We start from the raw sequence: 27,163 nt of genomic DNA on the forward strand, positions 1-27,163 counted from the left end.
ATATACACCTTAGATGAGTGCACATAGTCAGATATATACTGACACACAAATGTACTTTTGACATGTGAGCATTCAGTGTTTTACTGTGAATGTGCTGTAATGATACTCACAGGAGTGTGATCTGCTCCATAATGAGCAGGGTGGTTGACATACACCTATGTTTCTTTGGTTGACATTTGCATGACAGTATATGTGTATGTGTTTTAATTTTTAGCTTGCTTACTTATGCATGTTGATGTGACATAATTTCACATTACTGTGTAAGTGTGTGTTATACATGTCCAGTTCTGTGGACATCAGCAATTCATATGTCAATCTGACATAGATTTTCCATTTTATTAAATAAATATCTGTGTGGCTTCTACAGCATTCTGTGTGCTTTACACATGCATTTGCTTTGTGTCAACATATCTTGTTCTGCTTTACCTTGATCTGGGCCCAGGTTGTCTACCTCCCCCCACCTTCATATTTCCCTATTACTTTTTGAAAGTATGTTTGCCTTTGTTAAAACTACTGTTCATTGCCATTTATTTATTTAGCACAGTAAACCTGTGATAATGTATGCCCATTGTACAATGCAGGACATGTGCACATAAGTTGTTAACTGATGCTTGCAAATGCGTCCTTGTTCTCATTATACTTGTGTGTTACCCAGTGTAGTTTGTTCACATCCCTGTGCACAACCTGCTATATTCACTATGATGTGTGTGTGTGTGTATATATATATATATATATATATATATATATATATATATATATATATCAACATTGATTTTATATACATTCCATTTATGCCACTGACAGACATACATGCACATCTGCACCTGTGTGTGTAACATATACACATTTCACTACAAATTTTTTGGATTGTGGACACCTATTTGTGTATGTAGCAGCCTTTGTTGTTCTTCTGCAGTACTTCTGTTTGCCATTGTGCTTGCCTGTTTGCCTTTCACATGTATAGCCATAGGTTTGGTTCTGTCCTCTGCTGGAGTTATCTACCATTGTTAGACCTGTATTTGCTCAAATGTGATGTTGCTTGGCTTACATGTACACTGCTGATAGACTAATTGGGTATGTGTCTATTTATTCAATATGTACTGTGATCCTGCTTTATTACCTGGGAACACATATCTACCCTTGTTCAGACACAGCCAGGTACGACTGCCACACAGTTTGTGACATGTAGTAATGTGATAGTGCATAGGTAGATATTTTTTTCTGCATTTTACCATGCCTAATATGCATCCCATCCTGTTTGTGAACTTTCCACTCCCCATATTGTGCAGTGTGCTGTCTGAGTAACTTACCTGTCCTTACTGTTTTTTGTTCCAACCTTTGTCTGTCTTATGCCATGCTATTTGTTCTATGGGTATACCTGCTGCAATGATCTTCACCTCCTCTTTTCTTATATTCACCTTCTTATTATTCTTAAAACATGGGGCATATTCCCAACAAAAAAGAAAAAAAAAATATTACCCATGGACCTCTTACTTACCTCAGATTTTCCAATTCCAACATCCCTCTTGTGTCCCTTTTCTTCACCCATACCCCATATCTTTTTCTCTATTGCCTACATTCCTTGGGTGTGTGCTTTATTTGTGTTCCCCACACAAATCCTGAACCCATTGTTAGCAACAGTTAACTATGGTGATGTGGCTGTGTTTGCCCATCTCCTTTAATTTTTTTTTTTATTAGAAAATGTACAGATTCCATCAGAATCAGTAGGTCCATGCCAATGTATTTCGATGGAATATGTATTTAAATAGATATCCATAGTTGTTTCTGAGTTTATTGTAAGCAGTGACGTAAAGTTTTATATACATATAATATATATGGGTCTACTTCAGTAGATCAGCCTCTCACTTACCTGACTCCCACTTGGCTGAGATGAAACTACCAACAACTTCAAAAGACCGACATCCAAAACACCATCTTTTCACGTGCAGTAAGTAATTGCTTGGCCAACCTGTTGAACTTTGTCCCTTACCCTCCACAGTAGTGCAATCTTGGAGTTGGTATATTTAGTTGGGGAGATGACACCCCCCACATCTGTGGGTTTAGTTTTTTTCATTTAGTTTTTTTATTCAGGATGGCCAAGTGGTTACTTACCTCGCATGAAAAGTCGATGTTTCAGATGTCATACTTATGAAGTTGTCAGTCCTTTCGTCAAGGCCAAGTGGGAGTCGGACGTCGGTCTACTGAAGTAGACCCAATATATATACACACACATATATATATATATATATATATATATATATATATATATATATATATATATATATATATATATATATATACACACACACACACATATATATATATATATATATATATATATATATATATATATATATATATATATATATAAAACAACCTTGTAGCTGCACATACTCTAAATTAGTGGATGACATACAGAAATATCAATTGTCCGAAATATTTCTGTGTCTACTCCTGAAAATTTATATTACAAATGCCATGTGGCTTACAGTGAAATAGTTGGCAATTTTAATGTTTTTTTTTTTTTTATATCTTAATGCATTCAGTTACATTCTGCAGATGTCCTTAACCTTACTGTACAGATTTATTTATATTTCTATGCAGCTATCAGGATTCGTGAATTATGGTCATCTTTCTGTAACTTTGGTACTACACAATGTGATTGGACAACCATTTCTTATTAATTATGGATTGTTTATGCATTTCTTTATGTGCCTTTGTAACTGTGATACTCCTTTGTACGCTGAGTTATTCTAAGTTTCTTGTCGTACAATAACATATTACGGTGTTATCTGTGAGTTTTGCCCAGATATCGGCATAATGTGCTGGATTTCATAAACTTTACAGAATCCAATCCATACTTTATGCTCTTAATGTGCCTTTCCTTTTTTCTGTGTATCTAATAGTACATTGGAAGAGCTAACGTTTTTGTGTGTTACAGACAAGTTTGTGGAATTCAGTGCTTATTTATTATTGTTTCAGAATAGCCATTAAGTAATGGGATATAGATGTCAATAAATGTAAGTTATCACTAGAGCAGAATTTGTCGATTGCAGCAAATTATTTGCAGGCCAGTATTTGTATACCTTTCAGGTGTAAACATTCTAATGCAGTGTTTTTTTTTTTTTTTCAACATTTTTTATTTTAATAAGAACAATAAAATAATATATTTACAGTCATAACAGAAAACAGAAAAAACTATACAAAGTCCATAACAAATTGGTACATTTATATATACATTCAGGAAATCAACTAAAAATTTTGTAATAGAGAATGCAACTTTTTCCAAGCAATAAGTCAGGAGAAGACTTTATGAACATTTTTATGATGTAACTAAAAAGAAGGAATCTAATGCTTTCTTTAAGCATTCACTCACTTGCCCTAAGATAGATCTCAAATTTATAATACTGAAGCAGGTTACCCCAGAAGCCAGGGGAGGTGACGGGGAGACGACCCTTGAGTATAAGGAACTTTTATGGCAACTTAGGCTTGATGCAGGCAGGCCCCCTGGAATAAATGATAATATCAATATAAATAGTGTTCTCAAGTTAAGAAAGGCACGATTATAAGAAGCCTCTTTTTATTGAGTTCAAATACAATTATTTCAAGTTGTAATTTGATAAGTAATTCAACTGATTAATTTATTCTCATTGTAATATTCACTGTTTTTAATATTTCATGTCATAGTTCTCTGAAACTCATTATTTATTTTAACATCATGTATTAAGTTTTAATCATAAACAATGAAGTATTTTTAAAATTTATTCAACTTAATATTTTCAAGTGTTTTCAGCTGTAACTTTTAATTGAATGATTATCCATTAACTAAATTGTATAAAAACCTTGCAGCATTTTAGATCTTTACTTGACAAAGCTCGGCACAGACCGAGCGAAAGCGCTTGTGTGATTTTATTATTATTTTTATTAAAGAACCTGAATTCTAAGTAGAACCTGATTTCTTAAGTAGTTATTCAACAGCAGATCGTTCGTTTTGGCTTGGTTTTCCACCCTGGATTATTCTTTACTGGTCCTGTTTTATGTGTTCTTTACTGAATTTTTTGACTTAGAAGTATCCATAATTTCATAATGTTTCCTAAAATAATATACAATGTTACTAACATCTGTTGCTATTATTTTTTTTTCTTATCTATATATATATATATATATATATATATATATATATATATATATATATATATATATATATACAGATATATATATATATATATATATATATATATATATATATATATATATATAATATATATATATATATATATATATAGTGCAGCGGTTAGTGTTGCTGCCTCACAGCAAGAGGTTCTCTGGTTCGATCCTCGGCTGGGGTGCCTTCTGTGCAGAGACTGCATGTCCTCCCTGTGGTCGCGTGGGTTTCCTCCGGGTGCTCCAGTTTCCTCCCACATCTTGTAGGTGGATTTGACACTCTAAAATGGCCCTAGGTGTGAGTGCGTGCATGTGTGTTCCTTCTGTGGAAAGTTAGGTGCTGGGCTGGCAATTCAATACAGTAAAACTCCACTGCCAATCATGAGCGGACAGATGATCTACTGTGGTGACCCCTAACCGGGAAAAGCCAAAAGAAGAAGAAGATATATATGATTTCTTTTATGTGATTTTTTTCATTTCATAGTTGTGTACTAGGCTAATGGCCCTGGAGCCTTATAAGCCTAGCCCATAGAAGTGTCCTGGCATCATACCACTCAATGTTAGTTCCCAGTGCCTTTATCAAGTAGAGCCACTGGAATGATCCCCAGGGTGAACTTTCTATTAACCATTCACTCATCAAGATTTCTCTTGAAAAGAGTCAGCAAGGTGCTCTGCTTGACATGTATGGAAAGTCTATTACAGAGCACGGGCAGTCTCTGGGTGAGGAACCTGTCCCTCCAGCTTGTTCTGTTGATTGTGATAATGAGGTTGAGGTCTCTGGAGCATGTGGTGCAGAGGGATTGGGATTTCTTTAGATGTAGCATTTCTAACACAGCTGAGTCAAACATGGCTTTGTAAGTCAAGCAGAGATCACCTCTAAGTATGTGATATGAGTCAGAGAATAGCTGAAGTCTTTTGAGTCTGTCCATGTAGAATATGTGTTTAATGCCTATGATATTTTTCGTGAAGTACTTCTGTGGCTTCTCCCGCTATTGCAGGTGTCTAGTGAGGTACATGTCAAATAGGGCATTATACTCAATAATTGGTCCATTGAGGGAAGAGTAGAGAAAGACAATGACCTCTTTCTTCCTGGGTGCCACATAGAAGAACTTTCTGACCACAGTGGCAATGTGGTGGTCGAAGGAGAGGTTGCTGTCAACCTGCATCCCCAGATCTCTTATACCACCTTCAGTGTTCAGTGGACTCCCATCAATGTGGTAATTAGTGGGAACTGAGGTTTTACCAAAGGGGATGATGACACATTTTTTGGTGTTAAGCTTAAGGCCATGGTTTCAACACTAGTCATTTGTCTCAGTGAGGCCTTTCTATAGGATGTCTGCATCACTTGGGGAGTTAATAATGGTTCCCAGCTTGCAGTTGTATGTGAACTTGGTCAGCCAGAGTTCCTTAGTGTTGGCCTGGACTTCTGAGAAATAGATGCTGAACAGGAGAGGACCCAGAACCGATCCCTGTGGAACTCCACTCATGACTGGTTGGCAGTCTGACTTGGAATCCACTACTTTCACACTCACACTATGTGTTCTATCTGTGATCCAATTTTCAACCAACTTAGTGATATAGGAGCTGATTCCTAGTTTGGTGAGTTTATCAATAATTCCCGAGTGAGGAATGGTATCAAAGGCCTTGGCCAGTCGAGGTAGGCTGTATGCACTGCCTTACCTTCATCCACAGCCCCGGTGACTGACTCAAAGAAGTCAACCAGGTTGAGCACGCATGATCTCCCTTTCACAAAGCCAACTTGCGTGGGGTCTAGAGTTCAGAGATTTCCTATATCTTTGTTAATTAGGTCCATGATGATGTACTCCATAGCTTTACATATCAGACTCATCAGGCTAATGGGGCGATAATTCCCAGGAAATCTGTAGTTGCACCCCCTTTATGGAGAGGGATGTAAGTACTTTGACCTTACTGCAATTTTGTGTAAGCTTTTAGGATTAATAGAGCATGAATATCATTTAATTTTTTCTAAGTTTATAGATTTTTTTTATGTAGAATGTCTTGATAATCTTCATTTAGTTTATTTATTTTATCTAGGGTTATTCAGTCATTGGGTGAGATATTTCATTTGAGATTATCCAATTCATTCTGAATATCATTTACTTTTTTGTCACATTCTTTCCTTTTTTGTAAGAACCAATTTTTGATCTTCCCATATAACACTTCTTTTAAGGTATCCCATAATATTGTATCAGACAACTCACCATTGTTATTTATTTCTACAAAATTATTTATTTCAGTTAACAACCAGTCTTGAAAACCTTTTATTTTTGTAATATAGGCTGGTATTCTTTGCCAAAAATGTAAAGTCTCAGAATATGAAGTTATGTTGAATACAATGGCATTGTGATCAGATAAGGGGAAGGATACTAGTAGTACATTTTCTGCTTTAGAGAGTAGAGAACTTGATACTAGAAATGTGTCAGTATTAGTTGGTGTCCCAAACCTATATGAACAGTGGGAGAATTTTAGAGAACAGGGTGGCTTTATATGGTAAATATCCTTTAAATTTCTTGTCTTGCAACAGGGGAAATACTAAAAGATTTAGTATTTGCTGTTTCACTAGGAGAAAGAAGAAAATTAAAATCTCCTGCTAATATCATCTCACCCCTGGAGTGTAGGGTTATTATGTCTAAGTATTTCATTACTATTGTTGCACCAATACTGGGGGCCCAATAAGAATTTATAAGGGAATACTACTTTTATTTCATGTTTAATTACCACTAAAGCTAGAATTCCATCATTATCCATATATGAATCTATGATTTCAGGGAATCTCACACCTTTTTTCCAAAGAATTAATACACCTATTCTCTTGTGTTTAAATTGAGAACCAACTAATATATCATAATTTTTTAATATGAGTTTATTTAAATCCTATGATATTAGGTGTGTCTCTTGAAGGAATACAATATCTGCCTTATGTAATGAAAGGTATTTGTTAATACTTGCTCTTTTTATAGGATTATTTAGCCCATTTACATTTATGGATAAACATTTATATGTTAGCATTGTTTACTGTATTAGGTAATAATATGACATTTGTAATGATTTCCTAAGTATTCTTAATATACGTTAATAAGAACTTTTGTTATGGACAAAGTTTTTGTAATTAACAAAATATGTTTAACATTATGTACATTAATAACCTTCATCACGGATCCTAATGTTCCTGGCTTAATATGCATTACATATAAGCCACAAGTCTGCCAACTCATGCTATCTAAGAATATTTCTCTACTACTGCAAGTTTGGTAATTAATTCAAAAAGAGAGAAAGAGGTGAAAAACATAGCATATAAACTAAACAAATAATTAGGGTTTATTTTTTCTTCTTCTTTTTTCTCCTTTTTCTTTTCTTTTCTCTCCCTTTTCCTTTCCTTTTCTCTTCCGTCCCTTCTTCTCCCTTCCCTTTTTTCCCTTTCTCTTCTCTTCCTTTTTTTTAAAGGGTTTGAAGGAGTAATCAAATTAAAGATTTATATACTAAGTATCTTACAACCATAGGCATCTAACTTCTAGTACTCAATTTACTGTTGTAATATAACTTCCTACTATCCTTAAAAATGAAGTTTTTCTAGAATATATTATGTGTAGAAATATATGATATATATATATATATATATATATATATATATATATATATATATATATAATATCTCTGAGTTTTTACGTTCATGTATGTAGATATTTCTAGAGCTAGTAATTATATTCTGTTGCTCTATAAGTACATAAAGTGTAGTTGAATTGTGAATTACAATATGTATTGTATTGTAATTTCATCTATAGAAATTACAATAATACAGTGTTTTCTTTATGTCATTTTGTGCAACTATTCAGCTAGCAGTCTTATATAAGAACTGGCCTGTTGTCAAATTACACAGGGAGTTTTTTTTTTTTTTTGTGAAACTAACTTGACTTATGACAAATTCTATAATGGAAGAACTAAATAACTGCATCCTAAATTAGATTTTTTTTTTTAATATGAGTTTCAATGTCTATGTTACTCTTGTGGAAACTTTGATAAATAATCAGAACGTTTTTTTGACAGGATGTGCTCACAATGTGTAAAATTTAGAGATTTAGTTGTCATAATTCACAGTAAGGAAAAAAAAACAGGAACTCATACTGTCAATGCACTGCAACAATTGTATGTAAGGCAGTAACATTTTTCTCAGATTAACAGAGGAATGATTTAGAGGGTGCAGTAAGGTTGGCCAAAGGAAACAAAAATAAGGCATACAACTCCTCAAACAGAATTAAGGACAATAACTGTAGTCTATAGCTCTTTTACCCCAAGATAAACACTTTCACAGTCCTTTAATCTCTGGACACAACTTTTAGGAACAATTATTATAGATGAAAGAGGAAATATGAGAAGAAACATATTAAAAAGGCACATAAACTTGAAAAGGAAAATTAAATGGGAAGGCTCTACAACCCTCCAAGTCCGGATGCAATACATGATTCAAACACAAGGACAGCTGACTTAGAGCAGGAAAGAAAGACAATGTGCAAGGAAATAAAAACTTTCAGAGAAAGTTTTAAAGAAATACAGACAAAAAAATGTGAAAAGTATTTCAGATAACATATATCTGTCTTAATCAGATAACGGTATTAGAAAATGAGATAATGAGATGACCGACACATGCCAAACATCCTGTAATCTGTAAGGTAATACATATTTTAGGAGTGGAGTAAGTACACTGCCCACAAAAAAGGAATGTAGTGAAGAAAAGTTAAAAATTATGGAAGAATGTAAAATAGGTATAGACACTTCAAAGGGATATGCTGGAATACGAGTCAAGAAGAACACTTACAGGAATGATCTTAAAATAAAAAGCACATGTTAAATAAATGATTTTCTGCAGGGTCCAGACAATAATGGGAGACAGTCTACAGAAACTAAGTGTTAAAACTGAAAAATAAAACATTAATATTCTTGTTATTTTAGATGATATTAATGAAAATAAAGGTTGTAGGGTGTAGATGCATAAAAATGCTACAAGACTCTTTAGAATAAAGAAAAATTATGTAACCCATAATACTAAGGTATGAAGAGTTAATGACAGATAACTCAAATTCTTTTCTGACAACATTAAATAAAATCAGTATGGATGACAGGACGTATCTACACATCATCAAGTTACTGTTCCCTGAATTTTAGGAGTCTGAGATACAAAGTATCAAAAGTCAAAACACCAGTGGTAGTTTTCCATTGAAGTTTCTATGTGTTCTTCAGTGGTTTTTCCTTTGTTTTGCAACAGTTCTCCGTTCTTTGTGTATTGCAACCATGAAGATGCCATATACAAGTTTGAGAGTATGGGGGGTTTACTTTCACCTCAGTGGGTTCAAGAGGACTTGACTCCCTACGAAAATGCTTATAGTTTTTTCCTTGTAAGTTTTGAACATTATTTTTTTTTTTAATTCTGGATTGCAGGATTTTAGGCATTTTAGTTTTAGTATTGAAATTCATGAGGCCTGGATCAGCAATAATACACCTCTAGAAAGGGCTATCTTTACTTCTTGTGAATTATTATTCAAGGGTATGGATACTTGTGTATGTAAGCAAACAATTAGTTGTCATATATTTATTAGCAACAAAAATCAAAATCAAAGGCAATTAATCAAAAATGCCTTGACAAAGCTGGCATTCCTTAATAAGATTTTGTTATGACTTTAATTCATGCATTCTGAATTGATAGTAAAACAAAACAATCCATGTGAAGTTGCATAATAAATAACTGAGCTACTATTGTATGCATCTGAAAGCCATATTCTCCCATTTTTATGAAATAGCATACAAGAAATGTGGAGAAGCATATATACATTGAAAAACAGGATACATTTGAAAACATGTTATTCTAAGATGTTGGAATTTTATTAAATATCCATCTTTGAATATAGGCACTCATTCACAAGCAAGGGATAGGATAAACTTATCAAAGTCAGGAAAAGAGTTTTTGCAGGGAATGTTCATGAATTTAAGTAATGTCATTTTTCAAAATGTATACTGCAGAAACTACAACATATACATTTTGATGACTTGCACCTCATTGTAACAAATGTTCTTAGTTTGATTAATAAAGTTTTTACTCTTAATTGCCAATGTTGCAAAAAGAATCTCATTGGCATGTTCTTTTTGAGGAGTATGAGTCCATCTTAATCCTATATGGACATACATTAAAGGTATTTCTAAGGAACATCTTTCAGATTTTCAAACAAGTGTATTTGAAAACTACTGCAATCTGACAGATTCAGTGTTCAGTAATATAAATATTGGACAGGCACTGCTACTAATTACAGGAATAAAAGACTGCTTAAAAGCTTAGTCTCATGATTTGCAGGATTTCATTATGTTTATTTTAATCATGTACATAGTAGTACCAGAACAGACGATATGAGCCATCCTTCTATAGTCCAAGGGCAGGCAGACATTTCTGGTAGCTGTAGTATCTCAGAGAAGTTACATACTACCTTTCTGAATGAAAAAGAGCTAAGAAAAATGAGTAATTGAATCAATGATGATTAATAATATTTTGACTATTCTATGAATGCCTGTAGACCTTAGGTTAAATTCTTGCCAGGTTATTCATCACTACTTAGCAGTGTTCACCTTGTGATCACCACATTGATAACATTTCTCATGGAAAGTAGTGACCAGTTACAAGAACAAGGACAAGTATACTAACTGCAAAATACGAAGCATTTTTTAAAAACTATATACTGGTCAATTCTCTTCAAGGACATGACTGTACCAACAATGTAGATGTATTTAAAAAGAGAGAATTACTAAGTTTAAAACTGTTACAAACAAGTTAAAGGAGAAGATAGGCATCTTAACTTCCCCTGGTAACATCAACCTCAAGACTAGTAATAATAATAATTATAAAAATCATAAAAATAATACAGAAAACAAACAAGACATTTAAGAAATGGAAAACAGGAAAAATAGAAGGACTTTAAAGAGTAAAATTAATGTATTCAATAGACAGATTAAACTAAATGCAAAAAGAAGAACACATATATGAAAAATGCATTATTAATATTAAAAATAGAGGTTTTGCAAATTATGTGAATGGGGGGAACCCACAGATGACAGATAACTTTATTGCACAGGATAATATCATTAGGGAAGACAATGTGGTTGTTCTCTGACTGTTTTAGTAATTTATTCAGAAATACAAGCAGTAATATAAGTCCTTTGAGTTCAGTCAGAAAATAAAAAAATCTACTTTACATTTAATTAAAAGTTTAGAAAAGTTTGAAATTTTTAGTGGACTGTTTTGTGACACATCTTTAATCCTTTTGATGCTGGCTATAACACAACACATTTTTCAGAGAACTAATAGGTGACAGTAATTAAATTAGTCTGTATGAAAAAGGGCTTGCAGATCAAATTACAGGCCAGTTTGTCTGCTATTGAATACTGTGAAAATTATGGGGGCCATGATATTATTTTTTATTGGAAGAAGTTAAAATTGTAGGTATATTCAATAACATTTATGCAATATGTCTTAGCATATAGATTCAAGGATTTGTGAGTGAAAATATGCAATTAATTATTTTGTAATAATGTCATGCTGGCTATAGAAAATAACATCACTGTAGGCACAGTGTATATTGATTTCTTCTTTGCATTTCGCATAACAAATTTTGTCTAATAAAGAAACTTTGTAATCTAGGTTTCTGTACTAGAGTTATTGTGTGATTTGCAGAAAGACTGAGTAAAAGAAGGCCATTAGTCCCCTAACACATCCAGTTATGGTGACATAATGTGCTGTGGGCTAGGTGTGCCACAGGCATCCAATCTTTCTCCTTACCAATTTAATTTATACTTCTTAGATATATAAAGATTCCACCTGGTATATTCAAGAGGGTTTTTTAATACAGATTATTTTAAAATGGGTTAATGTATTACAAATAAGGATGATTGTAAAATCTTACAAATTTGTTTTGACAAAGTAAATTTATGGGCATCACTAAGAAATGTCAATGAATATAAGTAAAACAAAATATGTGCTTTGACAAACAAGGCTTCAAGAAAGTTTATTTGTAAATAAGGAAGAGATCAAGAAAGTAGACATAATTAAGAACTTTTTTATTTTGGCAGATAGAAAACTAAGTTTCAAAAATCACATTAAAAACATGCTTAATGAATGTTGCAAACCTATGGAATACATTAAGACGTTCATGAAATCCATGGATAAGGAAGCTCTAAAAACAACCTTTATAGCCCTGACCTGGTCAAAGTTAGAGTACTGAAACATATTTTTGTATCCTTTTCAAAAAATGGAAAAAGTAATTACAGACAAACACACGGATCTTATTTAAGTATATAAATCTTCAAGGTACCATTATTTATGTGAATGTCTATGGCTAAGCAAAAATAAACTTTCTAGGTTAATAAGAAGTTTCTCTAGAAACAATAGAATAAATAGTTGCTTGCCAGAGATACTGGTATCTGTCTGGAATTGAATACCTACCAATGTCAGGAATAGAGATTACCTAGACTCATTTAAAAAAGTTCTTGACATTTCTGGTGATAGATATTATGCTTGTTATACAGGTAATAAGGACTTTTCTATCTGTGCATGAAATATATTGCATTGTACAAGGCATTGATTGAGAGCACTAAAGCTTTAATATAAAATACTTATAGTCCTATACTTCTTCTCTATTTGTAATTGGTTGTACATGGAGAATGTTAAGCTCCACATACATCACAGAATTATGGTTGAGCATCCCCAGTCATAATGAGATAGTTATATATTACTGACACGTATGTCAAGATTCACCTGTCAAACTTTGCTTTACTACAGTCTTGAGACTTTCTTGACATTAGTTTCTCAACCTTATGTACAAGTTGGATATAATCAGAAATGTCACCATAATTCGCTATATTATTCAGTTTACTGTAATGTATTGTAGTTCATTATAATCAGTGTTTGAAATAATATGGATAGTCTTGCCCCATTTTCTAATTCCATTTTCAGTTTAACTCCTGCCAACTCAGGAGCAGTCTGCAAGTTATTATAACCTTTACAATTAAGTTATTCATCTCCAAGCTTTGTTTTTGTTAAAGCTGGGATTCTATGGAATATCAAAACTGGTTGCAGCATGCACAATATCATTTTACTGCATTAGATGTTTGTCTATCATCTGACCATTTATACGTTTAATCAACATGGCAAATATTATGACATCTGTTACTGCTTCCTTTATATAAGCCCTAACTGTTTTAAAAGTGTAGTATTTTTCATAATGAAAACATATTTGAGTGCAATGTGGTCTAACAGTATTTATTAATAACGTAAAAAAATGCACCAAAGACCCAGCGATAGTGCCAATATTTGGGCTAAAGGGCTATAAGGCTGTAAGTAGCAGAAACCAACTCGAGCAGTAAATCCAAGTCCACTAGGACTTGGATTTACTGCTCGAGTTGGTTTCTGCTACTTACAGCCTTATAGCCCTTTAGCCCAAATATTGGCACTATCGCTGGGTCTTTGGTGCATGTTTTTACGTTATTAGTTTCTTTTTGCACCTTCCATTCTTTTGTTATTAGTATTTATTAATACTGTATTCTGTCAACTCTTGCTAAAGTTCTGTGCCCTCTTTCTCAGCTGAATCCATGATACTGCAATCTGCAAAACTTTATCTAGAGTTAGTTATTTTTGGTTTATTTCCATCTTCCACAATACATATTGACTAGTCTTGTAATGCTGCTACATAGTAATTAGTCTCTTACTGTTTCTATCAGCCTATGTATCTGAGGGTTTGCAACTTGATACAGCCTATTTCTTCAAATTTTTTATTTTTATTATTTTTTTTTTTGAAAAGTCAGCTTTGGATTCAAATGATTTTGTAGATCTGTGCAAAGTATTAAAATAATTTGCATTCAGATCTCTGTTGCTGTCAAATGCCATGACAAATCATACATTCTAGGACCTGTCACATTAGGTAATGCTGAATATTTCTCAGTACGTTCAGTATAAATTACTTTGCAGTAGAGTTTCACGTCAACAACATAAGCTACTAACTATCCCATCACAGCAGTAAAATGATTCATGTTGATTGATCAACAACTCTTTCACTGAGGTTTTTTTTTTTTTTTTTTTTTTTGCAGAGGACACTCTCCCTGCAGCCCCTCCATGCGAGGGGATACCTCTACATTTCTCATACTTAAATATACTTAATATACCTATTATAAGGTCACACAAAAGTGGAGAAAAAGAAAACTGCACAATCAGAGAAAGTTGTTTCAACCAAATTTCTTCAATTGCTCGACAATCACTAAAAGGTAGTTGACTGAATGATACATTCCTGCACTAAAAGCACCAGTACAACCATTATTATCCACCCTTTTCTGATTGTGATATACACAGCATCCATACAAACTGCAAATATTTTCAGAATGTACAAAGCTGCCTTTAATCAAAAGTCAGTTAGTTTATATTTGGAAACATTTGCACTGATTATGGCTTAAATAAGCAACAGTAGTCTGTTATAAATCCATTTACTTTGCTTGTTGAGCAACAAAAGTCATTTATAAAATGTTCTAGTTAATGTGGAAATGTACCTATAATTGTTTAGGAAGTACATTTAAGAAAATGCATAATTTGTATATATATTAATTTTAATATATCTGCCAGATAGCTCCTTAATAGAGAAAATTTGGATTGGCTTTCATTGGGCCATGTATTAGAAAGCACAACCAACATTACTTGTTTCATAGCATGCACTCTTATTGTGAAAAAATAAATTTTTAATAAATCATATGAAAGTACAAGCACATTGCATGCACACTGACACCAGAATACCACTCAGCCAAGATCTCATCTCATGTAGCCCTTGGACATTCTTACAGATAATTTCATTTTACCTTACATTCTCTGTGTACAAACTGTTTCCTCAGAAAAAAAATTTCAACCCTAAAAAAAAAATCACAAAAATCAGCTATGCCCACTCAAAGTTGTCATAATAGAGAGTGCTCCACTTGCTTTTATTTTGTTTTTATTTCCTTTGTTTATCTAACTTGAAGCTCCACGGCAATACCCAGGTTTGCTCTGAGTTGCTGCACAATGGTACCTCCTATACTAAGCCAACAGATATTGCCAACATACTGGCCGACAGATTCAGTGTAAACTTTACCCCCACCAAAAGGACCAATCACAATACCTGTGGAATGCCAAGCACCCAGTATTACTGCAGCACAGGTTAAAGCTGCATTGTCCAAGGCAAAGAATAGAGCTTCCATGGGGCCTGACAATATCGATGGATATGTACTACATGAACTACAAAGTGAACTGGCACCACATCTGTGTGCCCTGTTCAATCACAGCCTCATCTCAGGCTTTGTCCCTACCAAATGGCACACTGCTACAGTCATCCCTCTCTATAAAGGAGGAGTGACTACAGACCCTGGGAATTATCACTCCATTAGCCTGACGAGTCTGATATGTAAGGCTATGGATCGCATCATCACAGACCTAATAAATAAGGATATAGGGAATCTCCAAACTTTAGATCCCACACAATTTGGTTTTGTCAAAGGTAGATCATGCCTGCTCAACCTGGTTGGCTTCTTTGAGTTAGTCACCAGAGCTGTGGAAGAGGGAATGCAGTTCATACAGCCTACTTTGATCTGGCCAAGGCCTTTGATACCATTCCTCACTCAGGAATTATTGATACACTCACCAAACTAGGCATTGACCCCTATATCACTAGTTGGATTGCAAATTGGCTCACAGATAGAACCCACAGTGTGAAAGTAGTGGACTCTAAATCAGACTGTCGACAGTCACAAGTGGGGTCCAACAGGGATCGGTTCTGGGTCCTCTCCTGTTTGGCATCTACTTCTCAGAAGTCCAGGCCAACATGCAGGAACTCTGGCTGACCAAGTTCACAGACAACTGCAAGCTGGGAGCTGTTATTAACTCCCTAAGTGATGTAGACATCCTACAGAAAGGCCTCAGTGAGACCAATGACTGGTGTCAAACCCATGGCCTTAAGCTTAATGCCATAAAGTGCTTTGTCATCCCCTTTGGTAAAAACTCAGTTCCCACTAATTACCACATCGATGGGAGCCCACTGAACACTGAAGGGATTATAAGAGATCTGGGGACACAAGTTGACAGCAACCTCTCCTTCAACCACCACATTGCCACTGTGGTTAGAAAGTCCTTCTGTGTGGCACATCTCATTACCAAGGGTTTTGCATCCAGGAAGAAAAAGATCATCTCTCTCTACTCTTCCCTTATTAGGCCAATCATCGAGTATAATGCCCCATTTGGCATGTACCTCACTAGACACATGCAATAGCTGGAAAGGCCACAAAAGTACCTCACAAAAAGGATCCTAGGCCTTAAACACATGTCCTACATGGACGGACTCAAAAAAACTCCAGCTATTCTCTGTCTCATATCGTCTATTAATAGGCGATCGCTGCTTGACTTACAAAGCCATGTCTGACCCAACTCTGTCAGAAATGCTACATCTAAAGAAATTCCAATCCCTCCACACCACATGCTCTAGAGACATCAGCCTCATCACCACAATAAACAGAAAATGCTGGAGGGGCAGGTTCATGACACAGAGACTTCCCATGGACTGGAATAGACTTCCCATACATGTCAAGCAGAGCACCTCACTGGCCCTCTTCAAGAGAAATCTTGATGAGTGGATGAGAAATAGAAAGTTCACCCCGGGGATCACTCCAGTGGCTCTACTTAATAGTGGCACTGGGAACTAATGGTGGGCAGCACTATGCCAGGGCATTTCTATGGGCTAGGCTTGTAAAGGCTCCAGGGCCATTAGCCTAATATACACCTATGAACCTATAAGGGTTCATGCAGTTCATCTTTATATTGTTTTCAGCCTATATAACTCATTTGCAAAATAATGCAAGTATACATGAGCTAGAAAGAAACAAGTTCTTTGCTTGTTTACTGATACTTAAATGTAAAGAAAAAGTGCACCCCAGCTGAATGGAGAAATGCACAGGTAAAAGCCTTCATACACACACACACACACACACACACACACACACACACACACACACACACACACACACACACACACACACACACACACACATGTATGTATGGGAATGGCAGTATAAAATTCATTGGACATTGAGCAATAGTTAATAAGTGATGAGAGGCATGGGGGGGGGCGCTATTTTGCTTATGAAGACAGTCTGTCTCTGAACCCCCTACATGAGAACATAATAGAGGATGTCACCAAAATTTATTATTCACAGAAACTAAACTGATATTTATTTTGCAACTAGTCATTGCCTCACTACAACAATAAACGCAGGCAGTGTTTTATAAATGCTCATCTCAAACAATGCAAGAGCCAGCATAGCCAAAACAACCGATGGTAACATCATAGCCCCATTGTCAAAGAATGCTATGCTTCCTATTATTACCAGCTAGCAGTCAGCCCACCTCTCACTACATACCAAAACAAGCCCACCACAGAGCAGCATATCTCACTTTGTCTGACTGATGATGAGAAGAAATGGTAGGAAAAGAAGGATCTCCTTCCTTCCTCCACCCCTGCCTATAACTACCAGATGTTGCAGGGAAGGCCAGCTCTGGATCTCAGTGCCAAAGAGGCTAAGGACATTTCAGATAAACAATAAATAACCACCCCACTCATCCTCACAACCCACCTCACTTCCTGCCTCACTCAACTACCAATCAACTACCACAACAGCTCAAAGCCTGCCTTTCCCCATCAACTCCTGATACTTATCAACTACCTTACAACTAGAAAGAGTGTATCACTAACTGACACACTTTACATAATTAGTATGCGGTGCATGATGAAAGAGTCTGTATGCAAACTCCATTTGTCCTTGACATCATGCATGAGACAATAACCACACCAACAGAGGGTGCAATCATATTTTATTATTCACAGGAACTGTACAGATAATTGATTTCACAAAGTAGTCATGACCTCAATATAAGAAAAAACAGAAGCTGTGTGAAATAAACATTCAACTTAAGCAATACAAGAGCCAATATATCCAAAACAGCTAATAGTAACATAAGGCAGAATGGAAGAATTCTTATTTCATCCTTATTATCAGTTAGCAGCATCACTCCATCACTCACTGCATACCAAATCACACCCCACCATAGAACAGCATATCTCTTTGCTCACAGTTTCTGAGGATCATTCTTCCACTCATCAGGCTGATCATGCAAATTATTCTCCCTTCCCCACCCCCACCCCTGTCAGACCTTGAAAAGGTGACCTATATCAATATGTTGTGCAGAATCAGAAAAAGATGACTGTTAAATAGCTCTAAGGCTATATCAGCAATGCAGGCTCCATCAGGTCTAGACCACAAAGAATCCTTGTCAGCAAAATCCCAGTGTTTCAATACTGTGGAGAATAATGCCGACTCAACACATATGACCCTGTGGTTATCAAATTACCTAGTGGACTCCACTGCCCTGTTATTGGCAGCACATTGCCAAACTACATTGGGAATAATGGGAGACCACATCACTACTACTCCTGACCACTTTTTCTTGACCTGGAACAAGTCCCTGATGATCCACACCAGTTGCATATCCCAAATTATTCCCCTCATCTGTATAATTAAACACTGAAGAACTCCATAAACTGCCTAAACTTTATTAAAAATGCCAATCAGATGTTTCCATTGCAAACCCATATCAAGTCTCCACATAGCTTCCAATCTTGCTGTGTCAAGGCCCAATGATATTCCTGCAGCCTCACTGCTGCTCATCTGGCTATCCAATAAATGAAATAATGTCCCAGTACCACATTTTTTTACTGCCTGAAAAAGAAAATAACAATTAAATACATTAACAGCAGCCCAAATGAAAACCAGCTACCTAACATAAAACAAGACAGTGCTGGATTGCCACCTGCCTGCAATCTTTATGTATTAAATCAACCTACCCTCCCTGGCCAAACAAGAAGCTCTGCCAGTCCTGATAGACTGAGTAGAGTAATGCTCCCATGAAATATAGCAATGTCCCCATGAAATATAATAATGTTCCCATGAATTATAATAATGTTTCCATGAAATATAATAATGTTTCCATGAAATATGCTGAGACCTTAACACCCTTTTAAGTATGGTGGTGAACTGCCCATGCAAAACTGGCCACCCTCATCAATTTTTAAAAATAGATCAGATTCCTTATCTCCAGTTAGCTTCCACAAAGTTAGACACCAAGACACAAGATAGAAAAGCAGTACCCTGCCCTTGGGCAGCACTGCGTATGTTGCAAACCTGGTCAGTCTTATATTTAAGTGAATCACAAGCCCTGTAGCCATAACACATAATCCTCATAAGAAGCTGCCAATGTTAAAAAATGTTTTAACAAAATGTGTAATGGATGCTTACCTAAAGGCGGCCTAACAACAATAATAACACTCTGAACTTTTCCCAACCATTCAACATTCTCACAGTACACCAATGCTTCATGAAATCTCTGATCTCCATTACTTTGGCAGTCATGCACAGACCAGCCAAGTGCATCCTAACAGTTCTTACTGCCTTTCTCAGCTGTTGCCTGTGCATTACATAAATGGCCAACAGTCTCACATTCCATTTATGCTCAGGCTCTGGTACTCCTTCTGTGAAATCCTTAAAGGCTGTTAGTACTACACTAGATGATCGCTTGGTTGACTCACCCCAGGACTGCTGGACCAACCTTTCTGCTACCCTTAATGAACACTTCACACCTCCCCTGGGATCTCCACTTGACTCACCTGTCCCCATGATGCCATTTTGTGAAACCTGTGGAACTTAAAGTGAGAAATTCTGTCAGAAAGTCCATTGGAGCACCCTGGTATATGCTTAATTGAAAAGTTAGATTCATTTTCAGCAATGAGGCATCCACCTTAATAACTCCACTTACACTAGGCTAAACTTTGAAGATCTCCTAACATCTGCACCACAGCCAGGTTTCAGAGTAAAACATAACTTTCTAATTTCTCAGCTTCCTTTCCCACAAAATTGTAGCTGTCAAAATCAGCATAAGTTGATGTTGGCCTCCCCTCTTTACCCCTACTTCCTCCTTCCCCATAAATCCAATTTTTGCTACCCATGTACTGTAATATGGATAACTCCCCTACTATGTTTGGATCAAAAAATAGTCTACTACTATCCCTATTTACACGAATGTTTACTTTCTACTCCCTTACTGCCTATGAAAACTAGTACTACATTGGATTTCACTTCCCAAAATATCAAATGACCACCTCATATCTTTTAACTAAAACAGCCCTTATCTCCTTACCCTGTACTTCTAAGTCCTCACAATCCTCACAATCCCTAATATATCACCCTGTTAAAGCCTCAATATCCAAGCACAAGGAAAACTGATACCTAAAACTACTAAATAAGTTTATAAAACTAATAATTACACAACACTATAGCCTTGTAGTAGATGGTGATATTCACCCCAACCCTGGCCCATCCACACCTGAAAAAAACAGCCCCTGTGCAACTAACCCCTTTAACAAATCCCACCTTAGCAGACCCTTTAATTCTCTCCTGACCTTCCACCTAAACACCAGAAGTGTCAACAATAAAGTTCATAACTTGCATGCACTGATAGCAGTCCACTCCCCTGATATATTATGTCTCACCGAAACCTGGCTAAAACCTTCTACAGAGGATAATGAGATACTACCACCAGGTTATAATATGCATAGAATAGATTGTACTGAAAAGAAAGGGGGCGGGATTGCAATTCTGTATAAAAACACATTGCAAGTCACCAGGGACCCCATAAAACACCTCCATTCAATAAGGCACAAATCCTGGTGACTAAGTTACAAATTAATACAAACAAAAGTATATTTATTATCTGTGTTTACATTCCCCCAGGCAAAAATATAGGCACTCTAGAAGACATAGTTCAGTGGATATCCACAACCTACCCTCAAGAAACCATCATTCTTGGGGACTTTAACATTGACTGGCTCACCTGCTCAGTTGAATCTCCTCTCAACCATAAAAATCTCTTCAGCTTTAATCAAATAATAACTACTCCTATCAGGATTAAAAACCCTCTAATCATGAAAGTATTTTAGATTGGATACTTATTAACAGTCACCCCAATTTGTATAAATCTGGCACCCTCCCTGATGACTTCAGTGACCACTACCTCACATACATTATTAAGCACAAGACAGGGAACACGCACCAAGACAAATACAAAACTATTAGAAACAACAAAAACTTCAACCCTATTAACTTCCAAAAAGAACTTGGCTCTATGAGCTGGTCAGTCCTAAAGCATCTACCACTAGATGAAGGTGTACTTTAATGCCAAATTCCTGACCATACTGGACTCTCACGCACCCACTTGCACCATCAGAGCTAAATCTAATACAGCACCCTGGCTTTCTAAGGAAACCAAATCAAAAATTAGGCTTAGGAATAATGCCTGGCACATCTGGCACACTACCAAAGCTCTTTCAGACCATCTGAGCTACTATCAGCTTAGAAATGACACAAAAAAATCCAAACTACTTGACAAGAAAAACTATTACAATAATCTCCTACAAAAAAAAACAGTCAAATCCCCAAAAGTTCTGGGCAGGTGTAAACTGAATCCTGCACCCAGGTCAATCCACCACTCCAACCCCATCTAATGCCACCCAGGAATCCCCCGAAAATATTGCTAATACCTTTAATAATTTTTTCACAGAAACAATCCACTCCCTAGCTAATAAACTTACTACTATAAGCACCAATACTATGCTAACAACCCCTGCTATCTATCCCTTTTTCAACCTTCAAACAGTTTCTACCCACTTCATTTGTTCCCTAATAAAAAATTAAAACCAACCACCCTATCAGCTGACCTCCTACCAGCAGAGTACTTACAAAAAGTCGCAGAAGCCATAGCATACCCTATTGCCATCCTAATCAATAGATCCCTAACAGAGGGCACTGTCCCAACCATCTGGAAAGTATCCCATGTCATTCCACTACATAGGGGGGAAGTTCTACAGAATTATCCAATTATAGACCCATAGCCATCCTTTCACCACTAGCGAAGCTCATGGAGAAATGTGTCCGCAAGCAACTTATGCACCATCTTACCCAGAACAACATACTAGCTAACTCCCAACATGGATTCAGGCCACACCACAGCACCACTTCTGCCCTTCTCTCTTTCACTAATGCTATCCACCAAAATCAGAATAACAACATGCTTTCATCTGCCCTTTTCCTGGACCTATCAAAGGCCTTTGATATGGTCGACCACTATCTACTTTTACAAACACTTAAAACCATTTCCCTGGACAGCCTTGTTATTTAATGGTTCCTATCCTATCTAAGTGGTAGACAGCAAGCTGTCTTATAGCCGGATAAACTCTCCACCCTGCTACCTCTTACCCTCAGAGTCCCCCAGGGCTCTATCTTAGGTCCTCTACTCTTTTCAGTTTTCATTAATAGCCTCCACTCAGCCATCCTTGAAGCAACCTCTATCCAATACACTGATGACTCAACACTGATCTGTACAGCCTCTTCTCTGTCCAACTTGCAAACCTTAACCCAGAATATATTTCACACAGTTGAAAACTGGCTCACTAATCACTACTTGCTTTTAAACACCAACAAAGCTAAATTACTCCTCTTCACCCCAGTCAGTAGATCCACCCCCCCCTCACCTTCTCCATAACCTTCACCAATGGCTCCTTTATCACTCCTGAGACCCATACTAAGCTCCTAGATGTAATAGTTGACAATAATCTCAAATTCGACCTGCACATCAATAAAACTATCAAACCATTAATAAAAAGCTTTGCCTACTATATAGAAATAAATCCTTCCTAATTCCATTAGCTAGGACTGCTACCACCCACTCCCACCTACTCTCAACCCTTCTCTATGCCTCTCACATTCTCACCAATCTGAATAAAATGGAGCTAAATAAACTTACTCGCTGCTATAACCATATTGGTAGATTTGCCACAGGCTCTTCATACAGGTCCCATCATTGCCTAAACCTTAGGCTCCTCGGATGGCTCAAACTATCCACATTAATGCAGTTCAATCAGCTCATTATCACCCACAAAATACTATACAAACCCGAAAACACTCCAGCTCTAACAAATAACATAAGACCATATCATAATCTCAGACCACTTAGATCATCCACCAAATAACTTGTCCAAACTCAAAAAGCATCTAATTCTGCTGGAGACTCCCTGTTTGCCAACCTTGTTGGAAAAACATGGACCTCTCTCCCAACTATTCTTACTCAGGAACTCTCATTAAACAATTTCCAAAAAGGCCTCAAACAATATCTTATGGGACATTGGCTCTATTCCTGTACCAACCCTGACTAACTCCTACCTTAACCATCTGTCTTATGCAGGCCACTTCTATCTTGCTTCAGTACTGATATCAGCCACTTCTGTCTGATATACAGCAAAAGTCTTTATACTCCCTCAGTAAGACCACAGGGTGTATAATTTTGTAAATAAGTTCTAAGTAACTTGTAAATACTTTCTGTCTCATTGTGTGCTGCTTAACAATTCTAGCATATAACCTTGCTTCTAAAATATTCAACATGTATTTTGTAATCTGTCATTCTTGTGTAACCCCCTCTATGGGGCCACCTATCTAAGTACTGTATAGATATTATTGTTTTATAAGTGGAATTGTTTAATTTTGTAACCTGGAGCTTTTCTCCCCAGGCCTCCACTGAAAATGGACATGTATCCAGTCGGACTATCCCGGTCAACAAATGTAAAATAAAAATAAATAAATAAATGAAAATAAATAAGATCCAATACTGTAGTGTCCCTTCTCCAGTCCTCAGGCCAGTGCTCCAGCCACTGATCAGCAAACCATTCAGCTCTAAAAATGGCCCCCATCCTCAGGCACCTGCAGCATCTGTATGCAACTGTGATTCGTGTTAGGACTCCCATGCAATCTGCCAAAAGGGCACTCTGTTAAAACTCTGAAGAAAGTCCACCCAGATGACCAAGACCTCCTTCCCCACCTTGGATAATCTGACCCAGTGATGTTTGTTCCTTTTTAAGTTGAGCAGATTTGCTAATGACATATTAAATGCTCTACTTGGACGTACTGCCTGGTAAGCAAAGTTCAATAGCCGCAGCAACTCCACTACCTTCCTGATCCTCACTTTTGCTTAACATACAATCCAGTTTGCTCTTCAGCTTCCCCAGTTTCTCCATGGAGAGGTGAAACATGCTTTCCTCCACATCGATTTCAAGGCCCAGAAACATTAATTATTTTTGAGGCAGCTCCTACCTGTCTTTCACTAATGGCACCCCTATTTCTTTACAGAGCTGCATGAAAGCCTGCATTCCTGCTGCCACTGCCAGTTTTCCATTGCTTAGTAGCAGGAAAACAACAAAATTATGCACTTCCTTTGAACCTAATGCCTGCATTTACCAAGCCCAGTGCAATGCTATGTTGGATTCCAGCATTCACTGAATTTCCAGCCAGCAACAAAAGATGGTGAATGAGGTGAAATTCACCTGTTTCTTTTTTTTTTTTGGGATGAGCCCCCAGGGAAGAAATCATAAAGTTCTTAAATGGAGGGGGCTAAAATAGACCCAAATAGTGGATTGCCTGCTGCCCCTTGTCAACCAGAGCTTGAGCCACCTCTTCCCAACCCTTGACCAATTTCAAGATGCTGCAAACCGTCTTGCACCCTCTCACTCTTGATTTATGTGAAAATTCGACTGTAAAACCCCACAGCAAATCCTAAGCTGCCTCTTCATATGAGTATTTGCACAAGAGCTGTTCTAACCTCTCCAGTGTAATAGGTGAATGTGTAAGCTGGTGTCCTAGTTCCCACATAAAATGGCATGTGGCCACTGCCACCCTGTTCTGCCTCTTATCTCTTGCCACTGCCTTGAATGGTCCCTCAAACCTGCTACCTTATAATGTGTTTGAGGAAACCAACTTCCTTGTGCCAACACCTCACTGCCTCATGGGGACCGCCATATACTGAGCATACATGCACAAATCAGTACACTGACCAAATACTCTTCCCCAAAGCAAATGCCAACAAGTCATATTACTTTTGCCCCCCCCATTGTAACTCTGTGTGCTCCTCCTACATTGCCCAAAATTACTCCTAATCAGGAATCCACATGCCTACATTCTGAATGCAAAGACTTGTACACTGCTTGAGTTTCAGGAACTCCTAGTCATAATACAACATTGCATTCATACCCCTCAAGCACATAGCAACCTCTGTTATGGCTCTCCCTAAAATCACAGTCATGAAATACATGAATCAGGAGCCCAGTTGTTCTAGGTCCTTTCCAGAGACCTACTTGTACTACTTCTACCCAATGTTGCCAAATGGGCTGCCAGGTTCATAGCCGCCAGAGCCTTAGTCTCTGCAACTCTCTGTGCTGCATCAAAAAAAAAAAAATCAGGTTGAAACAATCTTTCCCCCAAAATTGTCTTCTTCACTGGTAAGGGGATATGAAGCATAATGCATCCATCCTTCTAAGAAATACTTATGCAACTTCTTTATGGTACTCATAATAAGTGAACAGCTATCCCCAACACTGTTGGTTTTGGATACAGCCCCAGGACATGGGAAATCTCCTATGTGCCTTGCAGGTGAGATCCTAGTGGGTCAGTAGATATATCTACTATCCCTCAACCCAAATGTGACCCCCACAATTAGTCCTGACTTCTGGAACTCAACAGGTCATGAAACCTAGACCTAGCCTTCTTGGTAAGCTCCTCAGACAACTGGCCATAAAATGCTGCCTCTTTTTCCTCACAACAAAATTGTTACCTGGTGTTATCTGAGGTATGAATGGGTACATCTTCTGGTCATCTTTGTCTCACTCTGTTGCTTTTCCCTTTATTTTCTGGAACCTCCATAACTGGACCTCTCTCTTCTCCCTTCCTCTTCTTCCTGTTTTTTTTCATTCCTCCTGGACAGACACTTTTTCTTACATTGGCCTCTAGGCAAGCTGAAAGAATTCTTCAGTGTAGGCCATTATTTATTGTCATCTCTGTTTCAGTACTGCCATATCTCCCAAACTGTAAACAAAGATACAGAAACCCAAATAATAATCCCCTATAAATGTGCTGTGCACAACCATTTCAACAGCTTCCCTTCCTATATATCCTTCACTCCTCCCCCCAAATGACTACAACCCTGTGATTGGCATGTGCTTCTGCAAGGGCACTACACCTACCCAAAGCAAAACCATAAGTTAAACCATTCATTAGACTACTTTAATTTCTTCGAGAAGGAAGATCCTTTGGTTAAGGTGGCCGTGATGCATAGCCTGCAAGAAATCATACAGACCTGTAGTCATTGTTGAACACATTTCCAGAGTCACAAAATGCTGCAGCCCAAATCCCTCAAAAGCACTAGTGCCTATAGCACTTCATTGACTGCATTAATATCATAAATTCTTATCCTCTGACACATCAGCATTTTTCTGTTTGCCCCTCTGAACACCAAATATGAAGTTGCCTTAACATCATGAAGCACACAATGAAACAAGAGCCCATGTTGTCAGCATAGCACCATAAAGCTAATCATAAAGTATGCCATACACCAAACATTAGTGGAACATAAGATACCAAGCAGTGACCTAGAAAATGAGCCTTTGTTTTATTACAACTTAGTGTGGTGAGCAAAGAGAAAGCTATATGATTGAAAGGTATGCCAAAATCCTCAGTAAGTTGAAAAAACTAGTTTCTGCCAACCTCTTCTATGCAGTAACAGCTGTAACTGGCAACTGCCCCCAAATTCTCTCCTGCGTCAAACTTAATGTTCAGCTCCACACTTAATATCACCCCCCCAATTACTATTTTCTTTTTTTGAGGTTTGGTTTGGACACTGCTATTATGGTGCTATGACAAGCTACAGCACCTATCCATGCCACCTTTCCACCTTTTTATAACTTTACTTTCATTTGTTTTTTATTATGAAAATGGACACCACCATCTTAAT

The sequence above is a fragment of the Protopterus annectens genome, chromosome 2.part0, assembly GCF_019279795.1.
Source record: "Protopterus annectens isolate FY-2018-M chromosome 2.part0, PAN1.0, whole genome shotgun sequence".
In the NCBI taxonomy this organism is placed as follows: Eukaryota; Metazoa; Chordata; order Ceratodontiformes; family Protopteridae; genus Protopterus; species Protopterus annectens.